General features: G+C 58.6%; 1 non-coding gene across 1 annotated transcript; it reads right to left on the bottom strand.

Moving 5' to 3' along the window:
- Window positions 1-119, bottom strand: LOC131872110 (5S ribosomal RNA). The gene has a single exon (XR_009370290.1). It is a non-coding gene; the product is annotated as a 5S ribosomal RNA (ribosomal RNA).
- Between the last annotated feature and the right edge of the window lie 11,551 nt (window positions 120-11,670).

Below are 11,670 nucleotides of genomic sequence, written 5' to 3'. Positions count from 1 at the left end.
AGGGTGCAACACCGGGACTTCCCGGGAGGTCACCCATCCCAGTACTACTCCGGCCCAAGCGCGCTTAACTGCGGAGTTCTGATGGGATCCGGTGCACTAATGCTGGTATGATCGCACCCGTTATGAGCTTGTCGCAGTGTGTACTTAGCAAACCGCGACCCACGTGCGAATCCACCCCGGCCACCCACCCCCGTCGAGGTGCACACCCTCCCTCGCGAAGTGCGCCCCGTTCGCCAAGTGTGAGCCCTGCCCGGGTGCGCGCACCTTGCTAGGGCGTCGGGTGTGCACCCGGCCCGGCCTACGTGCGTGCACCTGGAGGGGGCGTCGTGTGCGTGCAGTGTCCCGTCTGCAACGCGGTGCCCACACACCACCTCGGGCGCAACGACCTGCGCTCACATGTGGGCCGAGTGCACCTTGGTGCATGTTCGGGGCGCCTCGGGTGCACGCTCGATCTTGCCCCGGTGCACCAAGGCGCTCGGTTTGCCCCGGGTGCGCACTTGGTGCAAGGTGGGCACCCAAAATAGGGATCAAGCACCAAAACACAAGTTTCGGGATGCAAAATGGGACCCAAGGACCACAAATGCGTTCCAAGACCCATGATGGGTCCACGAGAACAAAAATGTGTTCCGAGACTTAATAAACAAATATTGGGTTTTAGGAGAAGAAACATGCTCTGATGCCCAAAACGAGAATCGACCCCGAAAAGGCCACAGGCCAAAAGTGGGATGCGAGACAAAAAAAAATGGGACCCGAGGACCAAAATTGGGTTCCCAGGTCGAAGACAGGGCAACCGGACAAGAAACGACCTCTAAGGCTCGAAATGAGTCCCGACGACTAAAACTTGACAAGAAGCACCCATCAGGCACCCAACTCGACACCCATGGGATGCCGACCCACCCGGGCTTCCACCTAGCACACCTTGGCACCCACCCACCCTCGCACCCAACCTCGCACCCAACTTAGCACCTTTGAACCCACATTGGCACTCACCCTGACCCTGGCACCTTGGAACCCACATTGGCACTCACCTTGACCCTGGCACCCACCTTTGCACTCACCTTGGGACCCACCCTGGCTCCCACCTCGGCACCCACCCAGACACCCACCTTGGTTCCTTGGCACCCACCTTGGATCCTTGGCACCCACCCCGACACCCACCTTGGCACGCAACTTGGCTACTTGCCACCCACCTTGGCTCCTTGACGCCCACCCCGACAACCACCCCGTGACCTACCCTGGCTAGGGTTGGTGCACACCCACCCTGGTGCCCACCTTGGCACCCACCCTATGACCCACCTTGGCACGCACCTTAGTACCCACCCCGTTACCCACCCTAGGACCCACCCCGTGACCCACCTTGGCCAGGGTGGGTGCACCCACCCTGGTGCCCACCTTGGCACCCACCCATCCTAGCACCCAGCCTGTGACCGGGCTTGGAACCCAACCTTGCACCCGCACCCGTCTTGGCCAGTGTGGGTGCGCACCCATCCTGGCACCCACGTTGTGACACACCCTTTAACCCACGCACCCTAGCACCCACGTTGGCACCCACCTTGGAACCCAACCTAGCAACTTGGCACCCACCCCGTGACCCACCTTGGCATCCACCATAGCAGTCGCCGACTTGGCACCCACCTCGGCACCCACCTTGACACTTGTGGACCCACCTTGCCACTCACCCTAGCATCGACCCATCCTAGCACCCACCCTGGCACCTTTGCACCCTAGCACTCACCCATCCTAGCACCTAACCTGTGACCCACCTTGACACTCACCCTCGCACCCACCTTGGAACCCAACCTAGCACCCACCCACCCTGACACCAACCCTAGCACCTACCCACCCTTGCACCCACCCTGTGACCCATCTTGGCACCCACCCATCCTACCACTCAACCTATCACCCACCTTCTCACCCACCTTGGCATCCACCTTAGCACCCACCCACACTGGCACCTTGGCACCCACCTCGGGCAAGGTGGGTGCACACCCACCCTGGCACCCAATTTAGAACCCACCGAGCATGTTACCCACCTTGGCACCCACATTGCAGCCCACCCTAGTACCCACCCTATGACCCACATTGGCATCCACACCCTAGCACCCAGGCACCTCGACACCCGCCTTGACACCCACCCTAGCACTGAACCTGTGACCCACCTTGGAACTCACCCTAGAACCCACCCACCCTGTGAACCACCTTGGCATCCACCTTAGCACCCACCCACCTTGGCACCCACTCTAGCACTCACCCATCCTAACACCCAACTTGTTACCCACCTTGGCACCCGCCCTCGCGTCCACCTTGAAACCCACCCTAGCACCCACCCACGCAGGAGCCCACCTTGGCACCCAACCTAACACCCACGCATCCTGGCACCCAACTTGTGACCCACCTTGGAACCCACCCTAGTACCCACCTTTGAACCCACTATATCACCAACCCACCTTGGCACCCACCCTATGACCCTCTTTGGAATCCACCCTAGCACGCACCCACCCTGGCACCCACCATGGAGCGCACCCTAGCACCCACCCACCTCGGCACGCACCTCAACACCCACCTTGGTGTGCGCACTGCGCCAACCTCTCAAAGACCCTATGTGGTGCGCTCCAAAGTGTACACCTTTGGTGCGCTCCAAGGTGCGCACCTTTGGTGCACACCGAGGTGCACACCAAAGTGTGCACCGAGGTGAGCACCAAAGTGCACTCCAGGGTGCACACCAAGGCGTGCACCTTTGGTGCGGTCAATGCAAACGAATTCGGAAGTTGGGGTCGATGTCCTAATCGCTGCTGCAGACTACACGTATGAGAATCGGACAAATAGCTTTATATAGGGGAGGTGTTGCGTTTGATGGGTCGACTCCCCTGGTTGTGTGCACTGCACCAACTTCAAAGACCCTGTCTTGTTTAAGAAGTCAAAAGTTGGGGTGGATGTCCTAATCATTGCTGCAGTCTACGCATGTATGAGAATCAGACAAATAGCTTATATAGGGGAGGTGTTGCATTCGGTGGGTTGACTCCCCTGGTTGTGCGCACTGCGCCAACCTCAAAGACCCCGCATAGCAGAAGAAGTCGGAAGTCGGATTTTGGTGAGCACCAAGGCGTGCACCTTTGGTGCGGTCAACGCAGACGAATTCAGAAGTTGGGGTGGATGTCCTAATCGTTGTTGCAGGCTACACATGTATGAGAATCAGACAAATAGCTTATATAGGGGAGGTGTTGGGTTTGATGGGTCAACTCCCTTGGTTGTGCGCATTACGCCAACCTCAAAGACCTTGTTTTCGTTAAGAAGTCAAAAGTTGGGGTCAATGTCCTAATGGCTCCTGCAGGCTACACATGTATGAGAATCGGACAAATAGCTTATATAGGGGAGGTGTTGGGTTTGATGGGTCGACTCCCCTGGTTGTGCGCATTACGTCAACCTCAAAGACCTTGTTTTCGTTAAGAAGTCAAAAGTTGGGGTCGATGTCCTAATTGCTCCTGTAGACTACACATGTATGAGAATCAGACAAATAGCTTATATAGGGGAGGTGTTGGGTTTGATGGGTTGACTCCCCTAGTTGTTCGCATTACACCAACCTCAAAGACCTTGTTTTCGTTTAGAAGCCGAAAGTTGGGGTCGATGTCCTAATTGCTCCTGCAGGCTACGCATGTATGAGAATCAGACAAATAGCTTATATAGGGGAGGTGTTGGGTTTGATGGGTCGACTCCCCTGGTTGTGCGCATTGCGCCAACCTCAAAGACCCTGCATTGCGGATGAAGTCGAAAGTCAGAGTTTGGTGTGCTACAAGGTGTGGTCGAAGGTGCTCACCTAGGTGTGCACCTTTGGAGCACAGGAAAAGTGCCCTCCAAAAGTGCGCACCTTTGGAGTGCACAAAAGTGCCCTCCAAAAGTGCGCACCTTTGGAGCGCAGAAAAGTGCCCTCCAAAAAGTGCCCTCCAAAAGTGCGCACCTTTGGAGCGCAGAAAAGTGCCCTCCAAAAAGTGCCCTCCAAAAGTGCGCACCTTTGGAGCGCAGAAAAGTGCCCTCCAAAAAGTGCCCTCCAAAAGTGCGCACCTTTGGAGCGCAGAAAAGTGCCCTCCAAAAAGTGCCCTCCAAAAGTGCGCACCTTTGGAGCGCAGAAAAGTGCCCTCCAAAAAGTGCCCTCCAAAAGTGCGCACCTTTGGAGCGCAGAAAAGTGCCCTCCAAAAAGTGCCCTCCAAAAGTGCGCACCTTTGGAGCGCAGAAAAGTGCCCTCCAAAAAGTGCCCTCCAAAAGTGCGCACCTTTGGAGCGCAGAAAAGTGCCCTCCAAAAAGTGCCCTCCAAAAGTGCGCACCTTTGGAGCGCAGAAAAGTGCCCTCCAAAAAGTGCCCTCCAAAAGTGCGCACCTTTGGAGCGCAGAAAAGTGCCCTCCAAAAGTGCGCACTTTTGGTGCGCACCAAGGCGCTGGTTCGGTCGTTGCAGGCGAGTTCGGAAGTTGGGGTCGATGTCCTGAGCGGAGGTGCAAACTACACAGGTGTCGGAATCGGACAAATAGCTTATATAGGGGAGGTGTATGCTTCGATGGGTCGACTCCCCAGGTTGAGCGCACCGCGCCAACCTCAAAGACCCTACGGTATGGATGAAGTCGGAAGTTGGGTCCGATGACCGATTCGATTAGTAGGTATGCTCATGAGGTCGGAATTTGGGTCCGATGACCTGCCATGTGCAGGAAGGCGAATGTTGACACTGTGCGTTGCAAGGTGCACACCAAGGCGCTGGTGCGGTCTTTTTAGTCGAGTTCGGAAGTTGGGGTCGATGTCCTGATCGGAGGTGCAAGCTACACAGGTGTGGGAATCGGACAAATAGCTTATATAGGGGAGGTGTATGCTTCGTTGGGTCGACTCCCCGGGTTGAGCGCACCGCGCCAACCTCAAAGACCCTACGGTATGGATGAAGTCGGAAGTTGGGTCCGATGACCGATTCGATATGTAGGCATACTCGCGAGGTCGGAATTTGGGTCCGATGACCTGCCACGTGCAGGAAGGCGAATGTTGGCACTGTGCGTTGCAAGGTGCGCACCAAGGCGCTGGTTCGGTCGTTGGAGGCGAGTTCGGAAGTTGGGGTCGATGTCTTGATCGGAGGTGCAAACTACACAGGTGTGGGAATCGGACAAATAGCTTATATAGGGGAGGTGTATGCTTCGTTGGGTCGACTCCCCGGGTTGAGCGCACCGCGCCAACCTCAAAGACCCTACGGTATGGATGAAGTCGGAAGTTGGGTCCGATGACCGATTCGATATGTAGGCATACTCGCGAGGTCGGAATTTGGGTCCGATGACCTGCCATGTGCAGGAAGGCGAATGTTGGGACTGTGCGTCGCAAGGTGCGCACCAAGGCGCTGGTGCCGTCGTTGCAGTCGAGTTCGGAAGTTGGGGTCGATGTCCTGGTCAGAGGTGCAAACTACACAGGTGTGGGAATCGGACAAATAGCTTATATAGGGGAGGTGTATGCTTCGATGGGTCGACTCCCTGGGTTGAGCGCACCGCGCCAACCTCAAAGACCCTACAGTATGGATGAAGTCGGAAGTTGGGTCCGATGACCGATTCGATACGTAGGCATATTGGCGAGGTCTGAATTTGTGTCCGATGACCTGCCATGCGCAGGAAGGCGGAATTTGGGTCCGATGACCGAGTTGATGGCGTGCCATGCGCAGAAAGGCGGAATTTGGGTCCGATGACCGAGTTGATGTTGATGGCCCGCCATGCACAGGAAGGCGGAATTTGGGTCCGATGACCGATTTGAAGGCGTGCCATACGCAAAAAGGCGGAGTTTGGGTCCGATGACCGAGTTGATATTGATGGCCCGCCATGCGCAGGAAGGCGGAATTTGGGTCCGATGACCTGACATACGCATGGAGTCCGACTCGGGGGCCGATGTTCGATTCGATGACTTGCATTGTGGGTAAAGTCGGAAGTTGTGGTCTTTGACCCGATTCGATGACCAGACTTCGGCTGCTTGAGAATCGGACAAATAACTTATATAGGGGAGGTAGTGTTCTCGAGCATCCTCCCCCCGTGCCCGTTTATGTCGATTGATGCTGGTGCTCGACTGGTTGGAGCGCTCGGATGCAAAAATCTTGCACCAGGATTTATCGATTGTGATGGACACGGCAAGTCTCCTGATTGCTATGCAGGAGCTCATCGTGAATCTCTATGCGGCCTTGGTATGGACTCGACCTGCGGAATGGTTCGGCAATGGTAGTCGCTCCAACACGTCCTTGCAATGGCCACAGAGGTGATTCGACTAGAGCTCCAGTCTAGCTTTTGGGTTGCTTGGCGGACTGGTATAGCCGCGATCGAGTTCCGGCCATGAACGTTTTAGATAGCTCTTGGGCTTTCTGGGACGGAAGTCGGAAGTTTGGGCTGTTGTCCGATTTGATGACCATTCTTCGGATGTGTGAGAATCGGACAAATAACTTATATAGGGGACTGTGTTGTCTCACGCAGCCCCCTCCGTGCCCCTCTATCTCGACCGATGTTGGTGCTTGAAAGGGTTGGGATCGCTCGGATTTATAAACGTGCACCACCATTTGTCGAGTGTGAGGGACGCGGCAGGTCTCCTAAATGCTATGCGGGCGCTCTCTGAGAATCTCTATCCGGCCTCGACACAGACTAGTCTTGCTGAATGGTTTGGCACTGGTAGTCGATCCAACACGTCGTTGTTGTGGCCGCCTAGGCGATTCGATTCGAGCCCCCGTCTAGCTTTTGGGTTGCTTGGCGGATTTTGCCCTATCCGCAAGTGAGCTCGGTCCCTAAACGTTCGAGAAACCCGATTGCTATGCGCCGACTCTCTTTCTTGCGAGCCTCCATCTAGCTTTTGGGTCTCTACGGAACGGAAGTCGGAATCTGGGACCGTTGTTTGATTCGACGAGGCAGACTACGGTTGTGCGAGAATCGGACAAATAACTTATATAGGGGAGGTGTTGACTGGAGCATTCTCCCCCGTGCCCCTCTAACTCGACCAATGCTGGCGCTCGAACGGTGGTAGCGCTCGGATTTTCATTGAGCGCCAGCATTGGTCGATTTAGAGGGGCATGCGAGATTCCCGAATGCTATGCGAGGGCTCTAACGGAAATGTCTATTGGTTTCGGTATGGATGCAATTGCGAGTGGTTCGGCAAAGGTAGTCGTTCCGATGCGTCCATGTCGTGGCCAAATCGATAATTCGATTTGAGCCCTCGTATAGCATTTGGGTCTCTCGATGTGATTCCGCATTCCAGTCCCTTTGGGCACTGCTTGAGCCGCATCCCAGGGGGTTCCCTTCCCAATAATCTGCCTCGCAACCCGATTGCTATGCGGTGAGGCTCCTCGGCCGCCTCGGAACTATCTGTGTATCAGACGCATCCAAGCGCGTCCGATGCTTGGACCATTCCGAGGCGGCCCTGAAGCCTCTTCCGTCTAGCCGTTGGGTCCTTCTCGCCGCATCCCTCGCCTCGCACCCCGATTGCTATGCGGTGAGGCTCCTCGGCCGCCTCGGAACTATCTGTGTATCGGACGCGTCGCGGGATAAGGGGTTGTCACTGGTAGTCGCCCCAAGCGCGTCCGATGCTTGGACCATTCCGAGGCGGCCCTGAAGCCTCTTCCGTCTAGCCGTTGGGTCCTTCTCGCCGCATCCCTCGCCTCGCACCCCGATTGCTATGCGGTGAGGCTCCTCGGCCGCCTCGGAACTATCTGTGTATCGGACGCGTCGCGGGATAAGGGGTTGTCATTGGTAGTCGCCCCAAGCGCGTCCGATGCTTGGACCATTCCGAGGCGGCCCTGAAGCCTCTTCCGTCTAGCCGTTGGGTCCTTCTCGCCGCATCCCTCGCCTCGCACCCCGATTGCTATGCGGTGAGGCTCCTCGGCCGCCTCGGAACTATCTGTGTATCGGACGCGTCGCGGGATAAGGGGTTGTCACTGGTAGTCGCCCCAAGCGCGTCCGATGCTTGGACCATTCCGAGGCGGCCCTGAAGCCTCTTCCGTCTAGCCGTTGGGTCCTTCTCGCCGCATCCCTCGCCTCGCACCCCGATTGCTATGCGGTGAGGCTCCTCGGCCGCCTCGGAACTATCTGTGTATCGGACGCGTCGCGGGATAAGGGGTTGTCACTGGTAGTCGCCCCAAGCGCGTTCGATGCTTGGACCATTCCGAGGCGGCCCTGAAGCCTCTTCCGTCTAGCCGTTGGGTCCTTCTCGCCGCATCCCTCGCCTCGCACCCCGATTGCTATGCGGTGAGGCTCCTCGGCCGCCTTGGAACTATCTGTGTATCGGACGCGTCGCGGGATAAGGGGTTGTCACTGGTAGTCGCCCCAAGCGCGTCCGATGCTTGGACCATTCCGAGGCGGACCCGAAGCCTCTTCCGTCTAGCCGTTGGGTCCTTCTCGCCGCATCCTTCGCCTCGCACCCCGATTGCTATGCGGTGAGGCTCCTCGGCCGCCTCGGAACTATCTGTGTATCGGACGCGTCGCGGGATAAGGGGTTGTCACTGGTAGTCGCCCCAAGCGCGTCCGATGCTTGGACCATTCCGAGGCGGACCCGAAGCCTCTTCCGTCTAGCCGTTGGGTCCTTCTCGCCGCATCCCTCGCCTCGCACCCCGATTGCTATGCGGTGAGGCTCCTCGGCCGCCTTGGAACTATCTGTGTATCGGACGCGTCGCGGGATAAGGGGTTGTCACTGGTAGTCGCCCCAAGCGCGTCCGATGCTTGGACCATTCCGAGGCGGACCCGAAGCCTCTTCCGTCTAGCCGTTGGGTCCTTCTCGCCGCATCCCTCGCCTCGCACCCCGATTGCTATGCGGTGAGGCTCCTCGGCCGCCTTGGAACTATCTGTGTATCGGACGCGTCGCGGGATAAGGGGTTGTCACTGGTAGTCGCCCCAAGCGCGTCCGATGCTTGGACCATTCCGAGGCGGACCCGAAGCCTCTTCCGTCTAGCCGTTGGGTCCTTCTCGCCGCATCCCTCGCCTCGCACCCCGATTGCTATGCTGTGAGGCTCCTCGGCCGCCTTGGAACTATCTGTGTATCGGACGCGTCGCGGGATAAGGGGTTGTCACTGGTAGTCGCCCCAAGCGCGTCCGATGCTTGGACCATTCCGAGGCGGCCCCGAAGCCTCTTCCGTCTAGCCGTTGGGTCCTTCTCGCCGCATCCCTCGCCTCGCACCCCGATTGCTATGCGGTGAGGCTCCTCGGCCGCCTTGGAACTATCTGTGTATCGGACGCGTCGCGGGATAAGGGGTTGTCACTGGTAGTCGCCCCAAGCGCGTCCGATGCTTGGACCATTCCGAGGCGGCCCCGAAGCCTCTTCCGTGTAGCCGTTGGGTCCTTCTCGCCGCATCCCTCGCCTCGCACCCCGATTGCTATGCGGTGAGGCTCCTCGGCCGCCTTGGAACTATCTGTGTATCGGACGCGTCGCGGGATAAGGGGTTGTCACTGGTAGTCGCCCCAAGCGCGTCCGATGCTTGGACCATTCCGAGGCGGACCTGAAGCCTCTTCCCTCTAGCCGTTGGGGCTTTCTCGCCGCATCCCTCGCCTCGCACCCCGATTGCTATGCTGTGAGGCTCCTCGGCCGCCTTGGAACTATCTGTGTATCGGACGCATCGCGGGATAAGGGGTTGGCAGTGGTAGTCGCCCCAAGCGCATCCGATGCTTGGACCATTCCGAGGCGGCCCTGCAGCCTCTTCCGTCTAGCCGTTGGGGCCATCTCGCCGCATCCCCCACCTCGCACCACGATTGCTATGCGGTGAGGCTCCTTGGCCGCCTCGGAACTATCTGTGTATCGGACGCATCGCGGGATAAGGGGTTGTCACTGGTAGTCGCCCCAAGCGCGTCCGATGCTTGGACTATTCCGAGGCGGCCCTGCAGCCTCTTCCGTCTAGCCGTTGGGGCCATCTCGCTGCATCCCCCACCTCCTCGGCCGCCTCGGAACTATCTGTGTATCGGACGCATCGCGGGATAAGGGGTTGGCAGTGGTAGTCGCCCCAAGCGCGTCCGATGCTTGGACTATTCCGAGGCAGCCCTGCAGCCTCTTCCGTCTAGCCTTTGGGGCCATCTCGCCGCATCCCTCGCCTCGCACCCCGATTGCTATGCGGTGAGGCTCCTCGGCCGCCTGGGAACTATCTTCGTATCGGACGCATCGCGGGATAAGGGGTTGTCACTGGTAGTCGCCCCAAGCGCGTCCGATGCTTGGACTATTCCGAGGCGGCCCTGTGGCCTCTTCCGTCTAGCCGTTGGGGCCATCTCGCCGCATCCCCCACCTCGCACCCCGATTGCTATGCGGTGAGGCTCTTCGGCCGCCTTGGAACTATCTTCGTATCGGACGCATCGCGGGATAAGGGGTTGTCACTGGTAGTGGCCCCAAGCGCGTCCGATGCTTGGACTATTCCGAGGCGGCCCTGCAGCCTCTTCCGTCTAGCCGTTGGGGCCATCTCGCCGCATCCCCCACCTCGCACCCCGATTGCTATGCGGTGAGGCTCCTCGGCCGCCTTGGAACTATCTTCGTATCGGACGCATCGCGGGATAAGGGGTTGTCACTGGTAGTCGCCCCAAGCGCGTCCGATGCTTGGACTATTCCGACGCGGCCCTGTGGCCTCTTCCGTCTAGCCGTTGGGGCCATCTCGCCGCATCCCCCACCTCGCACCCCGATTGCTATGCGGTGAGGCTCCTCGGCCGCCTTGGAACCATCTTCGTATCGGACGCATCGCGGGATAGGGGGCTGTCACTGGTAGTCGCCCCAAGCGTGTCCGATGCTTGGACCATTCCTAGGCGGCCCTGAAGCCTCTTCCGTCTAGCCGTTGGGGCCTTCCCGCCCCATCCCTCGCCTCGCACCCCCGATTGCTATGCGGTGAGGCTCCTCGGCCGCCTTGGAACCATCTGTGTATCGGACGCATCGCGGGATAAGGGGTTGGCACTGGCAGTCGCCCCAAGCGCGTCCGATGCTTGGACCATTCCGAGGTGGCCCTGAAGCCTCTTCCGTCTAGCCGTTGGGGCCTTCCCGCCCCATCCCTCGCCTCGCACCCCGATTGATATGCGGTGAGGCTCCTCGGCCGCCTTGGAACTATCTGTGTATCGGACGCATCGCGGGATAAGGGGTTGGCACTGGTAGTCGTCCCAATCGCATCCGATGCTTGGACCATTCCGAGGCGGCCCTGCAGCCTCTTCCGTTTAGCCGTCGGGGCCTTCCCGCCGCATCCCTCGCCTCGCATCCCGATTCCTATGCGGTGAGTCTTCTCGGCCGCCGCGGAACTATACCTGTTATTGCTACTGCATCCTTCGGCTGGTAACCTCCTCTGCCGCCTTGGAACGTTCTCTTTGTCGGACGCGTCGCGGGATAAGGGGTTGGCACTGGTAGTCGCCCCAAGCGCGCCCGATGCATAGACCGCTCCGAGTCGACCTTGCTTTCAGCCTCTCACATGCATAGACCTCTCTGAGTCGACCCTGCAGCCTCTCACGTTTAGCCTTTGGAATCTCGCCTCACAACATGATTGCTATCCTTGATGCATCCCTTGCCTCGAGCCCTGATTGCTTTCTTGGCTGCATCCCTCCTCTCCTCACAGCCCGGTTGTCATCACTGCTTCATCCGTCGCTTCATGCATTCTGGCTGCTGGGCCCTTCCCACCGCACACCTCGATTGCTATCTCTTCTGCATCACACACCCCGATTGCTATCTCTGCTACATCCC

The sequence above is a fragment of the Cryptomeria japonica genome, unplaced genomic scaffold, assembly GCF_030272615.1.
Source record: "Cryptomeria japonica unplaced genomic scaffold, Sugi_1.0 HiC_scaffold_519, whole genome shotgun sequence".
Classification (NCBI taxonomy): Eukaryota; Viridiplantae; Streptophyta; class Pinopsida; order Cupressales; family Cupressaceae; genus Cryptomeria; species Cryptomeria japonica.
This window is presented reverse-complemented; position numbering and strand designations above follow the sequence as displayed.